Raw genomic sequence first — 14,891 nt, forward strand, 5'->3', positions numbered from 1 at the left:
TACTCCACGAGCTTCTTCCGGCGAGATCTACTCCTCTTGATTCAATTTCTGCGCCTCTTGGTCGAGGGCTGCTTCAAAACTGGCCACACGGGCCTCCTCTGACGGTTGACTGTTGAATGTTCCGGATGAGTTCGAGGTTCAAGACAACAGGTCGAATCTTGAGGCTGAGAGCGATCCTAGGCTGCGCAATCTCAAGAGCGATTCCACACAAGTCTTCACAGGACCGCGCAAAACATTTGCTTTTGAAAGTTTTTAAGAAAGCGACAAATCGCTCGCGCCAAAGATAGTGTGGAACCAATCTGGATCAAGCCAGGATCCTTCTCAGTACTCACGTCGACAAGCATGATTTCATTCATAAAAAGGCTTAGCACACCTCTCTTTCTCTCAAAATGATCAAAATTTTGCAAAACCCGAGGAATTCCTTCCTCTTCGTTTTCATCACCGCAGTGTTCAAAAAGTTTGTTTTTGGAAAACTTAGGTTAATGCAATGAGTTTGGCGCGCAGGAGAGCAGGCGAGATGTACTGTCAGCCCAATCAAATTCTCTGGCACTTATGCTGGAAGCAAGCATGAAGTTGAGATAGCAACAGCTGTTTCATTCGGCTTTGTTGGTGCAACTGGCCCCTCGGCAGAAACAGACTCAAAACAAAAACAGATAATTACAAAACGAGACGGTGTTCGGGACAGCAACCCCAGAATCACCTGGTATTATATATAACGGGGACTGACTCGATACAACCAGACAGACCCTTAAGCAAAAAAAGACTGACTCAAGACAAAGAGACAGACTCAAAACAAAAGACTGACTCGATATCCAAGCCAGGATTTACAAAACTCGGTTTCACCGATGCTCAAAAATGCGTGCCAGACGCTTCATCCAAAACAAACCAAATGTCGCCCGCAGGCGGTTCACTTCACATACTCGCAGTATCTGAGCCCTCGAAATCCAACAACTGAGTGGTGACGGGCTTGCCTGAGGTGGGTGGTAGGATAACCTTGTTATCAATCAAATCCTGCACTTCATGACGAAGGCGGGAACATCCATCGGTACTGTGACCGGACTGTTGGTGGTACGCGCAGTACAAGGTAGCATCATGAGTGGCGGGGAGATTCTTCGGGAGTGGCCGGGGCTCCAAGGGCTTAAGATGCCCATTCTTCGCCAATATTAGCAATGCCCTAGACAAAGGCATGTGGAGGTCGTGAAAGACCCTGCGCCCTCGGGGCAGGTACTTTGAAGCTTGGGGATTCTTGCCAGATGCGCTGGCGAAAGGGTCGGCTGGTACCGCCTTGGCTTTTTGAACCTTTCCCGGTGCAGGGTTGGGAACTACAGGAATTGTCTGGGCATGACAGGGCCCATCCCGGTTTTCTGTCTGGCTTGAACTGCCTTTGATTGGAGCGGGGAAAGCATCATCTACAGCTTTGGTCACTATTGCAGATGTTTGTTGCTTGTTCATCCCTCTGACTTTCAGAGCCTCGACTGCCCACAGCAGTTGTTCGATAGGATCGGTGTCTACCTTTGCCTTGTCTTTTCCTCTGGCCTCAGCCTGATCAAGGGTCTGGGTCGGTGCTGGCATGTCGCGACTGTAGCTGGAAGCCACCTCTGGCTGACTGAGCTCTATCACAATCCGCCCCAGCAGCGGGGGTTCCTGTGGTACGAAATTCCCGGCATGTGGCGCCGCTGGCGGTGGAGCCGACATTCCGTAGGCGAGGTCCGCCACAGACCTTTGGAGATCGCCTATCATTCCCATCAATTCGAAGGTGATGGGCTCACGAGCCTGATATAACTGGGGAGCCCAGACTGGGTGCACAACGGGCAATCTGGGTGGATGTGACATATTGACGCTGGCCTCACTCTGCGGAGCGGTTCCCTGCTCCAGTGCAGCCGTCATAACCACAATTTCTTCTGAACTTTGTGCCGCCATAAATTCTGCCTCAGCAAGGGGGAGACACTGGCTATTCTGCATCAACTCTGCAACTCTCTAAACCTTGAAAGGAAAAACAGACAGCATTTCAGCCCAAACTGATCAAACACGGGTGTAGCCACACAACTGTACCCTGCTACTGATCACTGTCCCCAGAAATTACTGTTCCCGAAAACTGAACCCGATACCCGCAGATAACTGATTCTCATAACTGATACTGATACTGGTATCCTCAGGTCTGATACTCAAACTTGCAAACTGGCATGTACTTTCCCTGTAGAAATACATTCTAGAAGCACATAGCAAGTAAAGAGAACAAAACACCCCTATGTTGGGGTAAGGTTTCCCTGTCCTATTTTGTCAGGAGCTAGGGTTTCACTACGCACACAGCGGTTCTCAAACAACCTAACATCGGGTAAGCAACCTGCCCTAACTTGGAATGGTCACTATGGATCCGAACATGCACTAGGTCGAATGGTCAAAAGGGTGCCTTGGTAAAACCAGGGTTTGTGTTCCCATGTTGTCAGAGCCCATAGCCGGTCAGCCTTATGGACATGCCTTGACAAGACAAGCCTCTGGCAAACCGTTCAGGAATGGCAGACGGCAAACACTGTGTTCCTAGGCGCACCAATGCACATGCAATGCAAAGAAACACATAAGTGAAATCAAAACAGGATATCACGAGTTTGAGTCAAGCTCTCTAAAATCCCCAGCAGAGTCGCCAGAAACTGTAACAACGCCCGCGGAGGGACCACAGTGCTACAGTTCGGACTCGCGATTTTTGTTGTCGCGGTTCTTAATCTGAACCAAAGAGTCTAAATCTGGCAAATCGTTTGAGAAAAAAGATTTTTTTGAAAAGTAGTGCCAAACATGGACTGCTTTGCCAGATACAGAGTCGCCACCTAAATATTTTTTTAAAATAGGGAAATTTAGGAAACCCTGACTCGGTGCCGAAGGCCACATGTCCGTCATCACCGGAGTTGTCTCGGCTCGGGAGCTTAGGTACGATGGGGGAAGGTCAGCTATGAGCACCCCCTTTCGCCCGGTCCGAAAACCGGCCTCTACTAACCATGATATCCGTTTTTGAAAACGTTTATGTGTTCTTATTCCATTTATTAGCCTAGAATTACTGTGTTATGCGCGCAGCAAACAAGTATAGACTAGATTTGCCCAATTTGGAAAGAAACATCGCATATCCGTTTGTTTTGAAAATGCTTTGAAATTTGCTACTCGCAAGTAGGCTAAAACACGGATTTCAATGAGTTTTTCCAACTCAAACAATCCAACCTTCACCCACAGGCATTCAAGCAATTTATCACATAAGCATTTAGCCGCATGGCAAGCATACTGTCATGGCAACACTCACACGCATGCGAGATGCTAAAGCATAAATACTTACATCGTACTCCGTGCCAAAACAAAGAACTTGTTAGCAAACATGCATGATGCAAGTCCATGTTGAGTGCCTAATGCATCGCATACAAAATGTTACTAGAATAGGCTCGGCTATCCTAAACATGGCATGTGAGAATGCGCAACTATCACATATTCAGTTTAGAATTGAAGTACAAATGCAGTTAGCGTGATGTACCGAGCCTAATGCATGTAATACAAATGCATGGATGCACGCATGCATAGCATAAGGTATGCTAAATTAAACGTGCCCTAATACTAACCATCAAAGCAGGTAAGTAAAAGGGAAGAAAGAAGTGGGGATCGGAAGACATACACACCACCCACGCACACTTATTACAGATCTGCCCTCACTCGGAGGGACCAAATAAATATTACAGATTAATTAACTACACAAGCTAATTAATATTACAAATTAATTTAATTAACGAATTAAATAAATTAATAAAAACAGGAAAACGCCTCGAGAAGCGCGCCACCATGCATGGGCTGCCTCTGTTTTCCTTCCTTCACTCCTCTGGAGGCTGTCAAAACCTCAGGACTGCTCCCTTGGACAGAGAGGATCACCACCGGCTGACTGAAATTGCCACCGGCAGTGTGGTATGGCCATCGGCACAAAATTGAATTTGTCGGCAGAGAACTGATTGCCGGTCGGCATCTTATACTGCCAGTCGGCAGAGTATTCCTGCAGAATCTGCAAATGACAGCAACAGAGGGCAAGGCAAAGCATGGCAGCACAATTCAAGGCATATATGCATCAGCCATGTCCCTTATCATGGCAATGACTCAAAGGGGCATGTGCCTCGATTCTCGGACCACCAATCACACATTTCCATGTATGATGGCCCAAAGAACCAAGTATGCAACTTTGATTTCAAATGCAATGCAAACCAATCAAACAAAACTCCCAATCCCTATCACCCAAATCAAGGGACAAGGAATGCATGCAAGATGCAATGCAACCTAGGCATACAAGCTAAGGATGCAACATGGCATGGCAATGAACTTATGCAATCATGCAAGCATACATATGGCAATGCAAATGGATGGTAAGATGGACTTATACATGAATTAGGCAACTCTAAAATAGGCCTAAAACAGTGGCCATAATGACTAAAACAAGGAGCCAAAACACATGCACACATACACATGATGGAAGGCCTACACTTAGGCACAAATTAAACAACCCTCAAGCACACTTAAAAGGGACAAACATGAGCAAGTAGCATGCAACATAAGCACTGAAATCATGCTAAAATAAACCTCAAGAATCACTTAAATGGCATTCAAATGACTCGAAACAAGAGCATGCATAAGCACCAAAACATGGAGCATTGCTACACAAGCTTACAAAGCATTAAAGAGACATGCAAGGCAATCAAACAAGCATGGAAATGGGACTAAAATGGCATGTGGGATGATCCCAAGTCACCAGAACAATGCAAAGATGTCATGCTACACATGCACACACTCAAGGCCAACAAGCCCAAATACAAAGGGGCTATGTCAAGCATGCCCAATTCGACCCAAGCAACCTAGGACAGACCTAGAACATGGCAAAATAAGCACATAATCTTCACAAGACTAAGCCTAAAACATGCTCCCACAAAGGCTAACAACCTAAGGTACATTGAGGCATAAACAAGGCATTACATGGCAACTATGCTAAGCATGCATGGAGTTCCAAAACCAACTTGAAATCATGTTATATCATGGATATATAAGCATGAAAAACATCCTAAACATGCTCAACACACACTCAAGCATAAGGCTCTCTCAAGAGGCCAAAATATGTCCTTTTCAAGGACAACAAGGAGAGGGGGTGGCCCTCTCCTTCTTGGGACTTCAAAGCATCATCTTCACCACTGAAATCCCTCAAGATTTCAGTGGTGAAGAGACCTCAACACCAAAATCCCGGAGCTAGCACAAAATGGCTCAAAATGAGGCCTTTCAAGGCCTAAGAGGGGTCAACAACCCTCAAACAACAAAACACTCTTAATAAACAATAAAGAGGGTCTAAAAACAGAACTTTTTTATGTTATACAATAAGCACAAAAACAGCTCAAAGATAGGTATAAAATCAATGCAAAAATGGGGGAAAATGGGACTAGATTCTCACCCTTGATGACCCCTTCGCAAATGGTGCTCCAATGGCCTCCTTTAGCTTGAATCCAACACCAAAACTTCAAAACAAACCCTTTAGAACCTCAGCTCCAAGGGGAAGGTGAAACACTAGGTGTTTGTGTGCAATAGTAAGACACAAAACACCTAGTGCACAAATGAGAGGGAAAGAGAGATAGAAAATGTATCTAACTCAAACCCTAGAACAAGAGCTCAACAATGGCTGTTTTTGCTCTCAAAATATCTCTCTCTCTAACCTAAGTCCTCTCCTCTTCTTCTTCTTTGTTGCAAAAGAGAGCCTCTCTCTATATGTCTTGTAAAGCTTACAAGACAAGCTTTACAAGAGGGAGATCCCTCCATACACGTGTATGGAGGGGAGGAAAAGCAAGACAGCTGTCTAAAAATATCTGCAAAAGCAGATGAACAGCAATCGGCCGGCCAAAAATGCCATCTTGGCCAAAAAGAGTGCCGGCCGGCACTAAAAAGTGCTGACCGGCAACAAACAGTGCCGGCCGGCAATATACATTGCCGGTGGCAGCAAACACCTGCCGGTGGCCTCTAGCCACTGCCGGTGGTGGGTAGGGATGGTCTACAAGCCCTACCCTGCCTCTCAAAGGCAAGATGCAAGTGTTTGGTGCAAAACCAGACACTAAACGATCGAGTTCGGGGATCCTGAGGCAAGGCGCGCGAGCCGAGACCTCCGGGAACTCCAAACGAACACAAACATGGATAATCACCGAGTGTTCAAACGGTGACGTCCAAGTCTTGAGGACGGTCAAAAATGGGGTGTCTACAGTATGCAGCAAACATCTCTATGTGTGTGAGCACAAAGGGCGGGAAGTTATTCGGTTTGAAAAGCCATGATTGCCATGTCCTTATACAACAACTTCTTCCTATTGGAATGCGTGGGTGTCTTAACAAGGACATTTCTATTGCATTGTTTGAGTTGGGAAATTACTTTCAACAGTTATGTTCAAAAACAGTGAGGGTGAATGATTTGAAAAAATTACAAGAGTGCATAGTACTCATACTTTGCAAGCTAGAAAAAAATTTTCCACCTGCATTCTTTGATGTGATGGTTCACTTAGCTATTCACTTGCCTCGCGAAGCCATTCTTGGAGGGCCAGTGCAATATCGATGGATGTACCCTATCGAAAGGTATTTTTATGCTCTTTGATGTGAAATTATATTTTTTTTTAATATTATAGTATACCCATATATATGGTTTATATAATAATTTCCTATTATTTGTTGAAGATTACTCGGGATTTTGAAAGGGTATGTAGCAAATCGAGCTCACCCAGAAGGTTCAATTGCAGAAGCGTACATTGTCAAAGAATGCCTAACTTTTTGCTCTATGTATCTTGGTGGGATTGAAACCGTATTTAACAGAGAGGAAAGAAATGAAGATGGTGGTGATGTTGGCTCAGGGCATTCAGTTTTTTCACAAAAAGTCCGTACTTTTGGGCTCACACAAAGGGCAGTTGACGTGTCTGAGAATGAAAGAAAAGTGGCTCATTGGTTTATCTTGTATAATAGTCCTGAAATTGATGAATATCTAGAGTATGTTCTCATTTAGTTAAGTCTATGCAAAATGCTTTTCATTATGATCACACTCAAGTACTAATTATTCACATTTGATTTTTCAAGTAGAGAACACAAGAATCAGTTACAAAATGCAAATGTACATGACATTACAAGACAACAACAAGAAGAATTTCCTAGGTGGTTCAAAGAGCGGGTAATATATAAGATACATAGATAATATGTAGCCTCTCATCATAAACATAATTCACTGTTCGTAGATTGATATTAACATCATGCATCCTCGTCACATGTTCATGTAGATAAATCAATTACGAGCTGAAGGATCATCGGAAGCAACTGATGAGTTGTGGTCATTAGCTAATGGTCCTAGTCCAATAGTGAATATTTATTCAGGTTGTATTTGTAATGGCATTCGATTCCACACGAAAGAGCGAGACAACCGTCGTAAAAGTCAAAATAGTGGGTTGGTTGTTCAAGGGGATCATCATGGTATGTCAATTGATTTCTATGGTCAGTTGACTAAAGTTTGGGAAATGACATACATGTTCGGGCATCGAGTTGTGTTGTTTCAATGCGAATGGTTTAACACTGGTAGCAACAGAACATTTCGCACTGAAACACATTTGACAACCATTGATGTAAGAAGCCGTTGGTATCAAAATGACCCATTTGTCTTGCCAAGCCAGGTGCAACAAGTTTTTTATGTCAATGATACCAAATTAGGTGAACATTGGAAAGTCGTAGAGCGATTTCAACGTCGAGGAATATGGAATGTGCCGGAGCTTGAGGATGTAGATCCCGATGATAATGAATTGCCTATTCCGAATGATGTGTTCCAGCAGGACGAGACCACTGAAATTGTCCAAATCAGCATTGCAGATTCCATTAGCAACACTTTACGTAGGACTGAAATTGCACCTGATATTATTCCAAGTCAAGTGGTTCTGCAATCTAGTACAAGTGTACATGTAGAGGGTCCAAACAGAGATGATTTTATCTGTGATGATAATGATCAACATTCAAATGATCCTAGTGATGATGAAGATGAATTTCATAGTCATAGTAACTCGGATACAGATGATGATATAGAGCCTTGATTGTAATATCCTTTATTTTTTGCATTATCAAGTCATTTTCATTGTAATGCTCTTGATTGTAATGGCATGCACTTGTTAATGAAGACATGTTTAGTTACAACAAGTCTGGAATGTTGTACCTATTGCTTCATTGTGGTCCATTTGGAAACATCGGAATCTGTCTGAATCTGTTTGAAGCTGTGTTTGTTCTACTGTCTCCTCTGTGTGCTGCTGCTGAAGTGCTCTATGTTTTTTTTTCTCTTCTGTTTGGTGATGCTGCTGAATCTGTCTGAATCTGTTTATTAATTTGAATCTGCTGAATCTGTTTTGAATCTAATGGTGTAATGCTGAAATGCGGCTGCTGCTTGAATCTATTTTTTATGCTTCCTGCTGGTTTCTCCTCTGTTTTCCTGTTGGTTTTCTTCTTGTTGGTTTCTCACCAACGGTTATATTACTAGCGGATGTTTGGGCTAGCTCATTGGCGCCAAGTTTGTTTGGTTTTAATAGCTATGCTCCTGATGTATTTGTGTTCATTATATATAATCTTATTTTGTTTGTTGATAAAAAAAATGAAGACATGTTTAGTGATGATTCAAATTGTAATGAATTTTTTTGTTGACAATTTCTTGACTTGTAATGTGGTTCTAATATTACACTATTAGGTTATCTTATAATTTCATAAATTGTCATGCATTTTAAATTTTTACTTTTGGTTGCTTACAATTCATTTGTTAGATACAAAGACTACACAGATGCCACCTGGGCAAGCCACTAAGAGGAGGTCGACGACCTCAATGTCAGAGGCAAACCTGGTTGAGCTCCCAGCTGCATCTCCTGTGGATGCATTTGCAAGTCTATCTCCTGTGGATGCATCTCCATTTTCGCAAACAGTTGATATTGGTAAGTGTTTCATCCTTTGTATAGAACAATTTGTTTTTTGCTCCTGAAACTGTAATCAATGTTGAGTAGTTACTACATGCTTACTCTTTTTTGAGTGATTATGATTAAAAATTTGTTAGTATTGAAGTATGACTCTGTGAGAGATAATCTGTGAGAGACAATGAAAAAAGAGATCTTTGAAGTCACAAACGGCACCTAAAAGATAAAGTGAGAGACAATTAGTCAATAAAGAGTGCAAGGCATTTATTGTTTAGTAATCCAGACAGTGTATCTTCAACTGCTTGTCAGCTGGTGCTGTCCTTTTTGTAAATTAACGAAACTCATTTCAAGGGGAAAGGCTACTAAGTCAAGATGAAACTAAGGACAGCCTTTTGAACACAACTGTGATGAAATATTTCAAATTATTGCATCAGAACTCATATAATTATTTTCCAATTGTGCATGATTCTGTTAGTTAGCATAGTTTACTTACCAACAAATATCACAGGGTTTTCATGTGTATTTTGATATTGACCAGTAGACTCATAGAAAAGAAGGGCAATGAACACAAACAGTAGTGTTCAGGAGACTGGCTTCATCCTCACATTTTAAATTTCAGCTACATACTATGAAAATACATTTGCCAACACAAGCGCTTGTATATTTGCAAAAATTATGAGGACTGGGCCAACTAGGCAGGAGGATATCTTATTGTACAAGTTGTTTGCTGATAATCTTCTTAAGACAATTCAGAGGAGACAAACACCAAGTCTTGAGAAATCATCAAAATATCTGAAGACACTCTGTTGAGAAAGAATAAGTAAAATATCTAGATGGGAATCCTCTAAATACCATATTCAATAATAAAATGGAATCCACCAGTAAACCCTCTGAAGTGAATCGCCTCTTTTTGTCCATTGCCAAAGGGATTAAATCACCCCTCCCCAAGTAAAAAAAAAAAATTAAAAAAAATGCTGGTCACATTCACAGGATGCAAGCCGAAAAGAACGCCAGCAAGAACCAAAACATAGTAAAGACAAGAAGAAAAACTAATTTTACTGCACCAACTCTCATTTGCAGCACATATTTCTCTTAGAATTTGATCTCTACTTCATCAAAATATCTGAAGACACAATTGGAAAACTCATGTCTTTTCTGGATTCACAGATCTTTGTATGATTCACATATCGCACATCAATTTGGAGTAAATTGTTTCTCTTGCATGTCATCATATAAATATGAGCTTGATCTAGCAATGTCAATTCATTAGGCCTTGTTGATTGTTGGCCCTGTTGGAACGTGAATAGAAAGTTTCAAAACTTCCACTTAGTTGTGTATTTTTAGTATATGTGCTTGTCCCGCATTGTACCGTGGCTACAATTTTTAAATTGTTTTTGTTTTTATTTTTTTATTTATTATTTGTTTTCTTAACCGTTATTGGGTATCAGTTCTTTGGCCAAGAGTTTTATCTAATGAGAAACATACCTTAACCAAGAGGTGTGTTTTTTCATGAATAGATATTTGATTGTCTATATAAGGCAATGAGATCTCTCTCACGTTTTCCACACCAGGAAACGCACAGATCTTTTCCTCTCTCGTCTTTAATTTTCCTACATAATTTCATGTATTGTTTTGGGTAACTTCTATCATAAAGGGTTTTACATACCTTCTATCTAGTGTGTGCGAATGTTACAAGGCCTGGCAATGATTTGAGTTGAATCTTGGAACTGTTGATTGACTGTCAATACCTTCACTTGGGGAGGCAATAACAACTTTAGGCCATCGAAATTGCGTTTCTCTAATCACATGCCAGTTTTCTTATTTTTCTATTCTATATGTGTATTTATATAAAGTAATTTATTATAATGTCTTTGTATGTCAAATTTTTTTGTAGGCCCAACACTCAGCTCAATTATGAATGACATGTTAACCCATGGTTTAAAACCAAAGAATAAAACCGAGCTTGATATTTCATACCATACATCTCCCTGCATGGATGCCTTGCTGCCCATACCATACTCTGTGGAAAAGAATCATAACAAATCATATTAATTTCCCAAAGATTTTAGGCTTCAAAAACTAGGAATGATCTTGATATTTCATCTCCAACATGAAAGATGAATTTATTAGCATCCCCAATAAATATATGGGCTGGAGAAAGATGCACTTAGTTACCTGGAGCAACATTGCCAACATTTCCTTTTATCCCAATTGAACTGATTTTATTTTGAGAACTAGTGGGTAGGCTATGATGGGTAGGCTATGATCAGATAATAGATGTGCTACTCCAAAATCACCCATGCGTGCAGTCATGTCATGATCCATCAGAATATTACTCGGCTTCAGATCACCATGAATAAGTGCTGCTTGGCAGTGATGGTGAAGATACTGTAGTGCAGATGCTACCTCCATCGTTGTTCTTAGTCTCTGAGTAAGACTTAAACTTCTTTGGTGGTCTTGCTCATCTTCACTTTGGTGTAGCCACTCCTCGAGGCTTCCATTGGGCATGAACTCGAAAACTATCGCCTTGAAATCATCGCCTTTGGAATCGATGCTCGAGCAAGTAGTGATTATCTTGATGAGGTTCCGATGTCGGATACCTCTCAAAGCATTGCATTCTTCCACAAAACTCTTGGCAGCTCCTTTCTCTGTAAGGTTGAGCACCTTCACAGCCACAGTCAATCCATCGCTGCCCAAAACCCCTTTATAGACAGAACCATAATGTTCCTCGCCAATCAATTAGGTGGACGAGAATTTATTAGTTGCTTGGAGAAGCTCTGCATAAGAGAACTTTCTGAACTTTTCATCCACAGGTATCGTGGTTGGAGAGCTTCTTCCAAGTCTTTAGTCGACAATTTCCCAAACTAGAAGGAATGTTGCCACTCAATTATTTGTGTGCAAATACAATTGACCCAACTGTGTTGTGTTTCCAAGATCGGCTGGAATTTCCCCTGAAATTCTATTATCAAACTGGCGAAGATCCTCCAATCTTTCGAGTTTGCCAATACCCACTGGAATTTCTCCTGTGATTGAGTTCATGGAGATTACCAACCATGTCAGGCCAATTAAATTCTTTATTCCTTCAGGGATGGTTCCTGATATCTGGTTTGCTCCTGCAATCAGCTGTTGAAGAGTAGTTGAAAAATTAGCAATCAAAGTTGGTAATTCACCTTTGAACCTGTTAAGGCCTATGTCCAGTTCCTGGAGGTTGCTGCAGTTAGTTAAAGAAGTTAAGAAGCTAAATCTTTCTGCTTCCTTGGGAGGGGAAAAAAATTCACATAGTGAACTACAATTTAGTCAAAGTAGGGTTTTAGCATGACAAAATTTATAAGAATATATTTTTACATGATTCGACAATAAGACTATTTCATTAGATAATTGTTAAAAGAAAATTTCTCTAATATATTTCATCTGATGTACAGCAACAGCAACCTATTTAGCAGCAGCCTATAATAGTGTTTCATTTTGTGTTTATAATATAGGTCCATTTGTAAAGCGAATACGAGGTCCAACTAGGGGTAAGAACAGTAGTAGACTCATCAGCCAACATGGTGGGAAGAAGCTTTTTGTTGGAGTTTCTATTGAGAGGAGGACATTTGTGGGGCTTAATGCCACCAAGGCCGCTAACGAATTGGGGGCACAAATTCGATTGCAAGCCCCATTGCAAGGAACAAAAAATTAGGAGGACGTTCCACCAGTCATTCGAGCAGCTATTGTACAATCCTTGCGGGTAATTTAATTTTTATAGTTGTTGAGATTGAAGTAATTAATATATAAGATGTTTAATTTTCATTTTATGTTTAATTGGGACAGGATAAGTTTGAGATTGAAGGATATGATGAGAGTCCACTTCCACAAGAAATCATTGACACAAAGGCCACACATTTGTTCAAAGGCTGGCGATATCATATGCATGAACATTACAAAGAGTTGGTGAAAGAAGGTACAGATCCTTATAGTAAACCATTTGTTGGGGTGAGCGAAGAAGATTGGAGATACATGATTGATGAAGTGTTTCTTGGTGACACACACAAGGTAATTAATTTAACAATCATGGATGTTTCTTTTAATTGCACTACAATGAATAACTCAAAGGTCCCAAGTTTCTTTGAAATTCAAATAATATACAATTATATATGAGACAGAGTAAGGAAATTGCAGAGATGGAGGGAAAGATATAGGAACCATGCTTGGATATTGATTTTTAAGTTAATATTTCTATTGCATTGTAGAAACGGTCAACAAGAAATATAGCCAACAGGAAAAAGTTACCCTATAATCACACCATGGGTTCAAGGTCATTTTCAGCAGCAATCTCAATTGAGGTAACCTATTTTTTGTTTTAAAACTTATAGTTAATGCTGAAATTTTTTTATTAACAATATTACTAAGCTTGCATTTTATATGTTTCATGTAGGGAATTGAAACTAGAAAGGAGCCTCACATTGTAGATTTTTTCAAGACCTCACATTGGAGTAAAAAAAAAAAGGTTGGATTGAACCAGTTTGTGCGGAGTTATATGTAAGTATACCTTCATTATATTTGTTATTCATAGTCCTATATAATGCTTAACTAGTTAGTGTACTTGTAAAATAGGATAACTGTTGATCTTTTTTTTTCTTTTCTTTTCTTTTTTTAACACAAACAAGAAAAGATGGACCAACTTCGTGAGGAATCTTCATAGCCTGGAGCAACCCCGCTAACACAGGAGGAAATTACTGTTCAAGTCCTTGGGAAGCGTTCAGGGTATTTGAGAGGTTTCGGGGTTGGTCCAAAGCCGTCTTCTGCATTCAATTCTACAACTAGGTCACAAGCACGTGATGAAGAGGTTAAGGGCCTTAAAGAAGAGGTAGCATCATTGAAAGGCATAATTCAATCATATGAAGGACGCTTTGAGCAGTTTGAACACTTTATGAGACAAATACAGGGCAATGGTAGTGGATAAGACTCTTTTGATGAGTAAGTACTATTGCTTTTGATGGTTTGTGAATACTTCTGGGATTTGCTTCAATTTATCAGCTCATAGATCTAATTTTGACAGTTGATCTATGACTGTCGTGTTGGCATCCATTCATATGATGGTCTAATATTGATTTGATTGGTTTCATAGGTTAATTTCATTCGGATTTAGGTACATAGTTGGACGGTTGGGGGATATAGGTTGAGGTGCCTTATTTTCAGTACATGACTTGGTATTAAATTATTGGATTTAGGTACATAGTTACATTTCTATGACTGTTTTGTTAGCTTGTTTGGTTCAAGAGGCTTTATCTTGTTAAAGGCTACTTTATGTAAAGGTAAAGTTAAGAGGTACTATGTGTATAAAGGAGTAGGTGGTGTTTGCAGATGATGGTGTGTTTTTCTAATATTAGTTAATTGGTTTGTGTTGCTTTGGATTGCTGGTTGTTTGTTTTTTTTTTTCTCTGTTGGTTTCTCGCCAACTATTGAAGCTTGTGTTGGGGAAAGACATGGCTAAGAATCCTGAATGTCCACACACAAATAAATAAATACATTGTATCTCTCCTAAAAATTTGAGAAATTATAATTTACTCTCAATGTTTGGCAAAATTACACTATGTTTTCATAATATTTTGATTCACATTACAGTTGTCCCTACAATGTTGACTTAACAGAATATTCTACTTACAATCTATACATGGATAATAATTCTATTTACATAGTTAGGGATTGAACTAGTGATGGAGGAGATAATACACGAACTGTAAGGATGGTAATAATGTGGTGGTGTTGTGGTTTTTTTTTTTTTTATTTAGAAATGTAAACAAATATATTATTATTAACAACACTTTCTTCAATTTTTTTTTTTTTTTTTTTTTTTTTTTTTGTAGGTAGCTAGCTAGCTAGAGGCGTAGTCATGCATGTTTATGGATCTGAGTTTGTCGATGCATTAATTCTAAGTTGTGCATATATATA

At 40.2% G+C, this 14,891-nt stretch overlaps 1 long non-coding RNA gene across 1 annotated transcript; it reads left to right on the top strand.

Moving 5' to 3' along the window:
• Nucleotides 1-12,439: 12,439 nt before the first annotated feature.
• Nucleotides 12,440-13,286, top strand: LOC114262648 (uncharacterized). The gene is made up of 3 exons (XR_014328898.1): nt 12,440-12,687; nt 12,771-12,992; nt 13,190-13,286. It is a non-coding gene; the product is annotated as an uncharacterized LOC114262648 (long non-coding RNA).
• Nucleotides 13,287-14,891: the final 1,605 nt, after the last annotated feature.

This window comes from Camellia sinensis, chromosome 5 (assembly GCF_055761805.1).
Source record: "Camellia sinensis isolate YWXY chromosome 5, ASM5576180v1, whole genome shotgun sequence".
Lineage (NCBI taxonomy): Eukaryota > Viridiplantae > Streptophyta > Magnoliopsida > Ericales > Theaceae > Camellia > Camellia sinensis.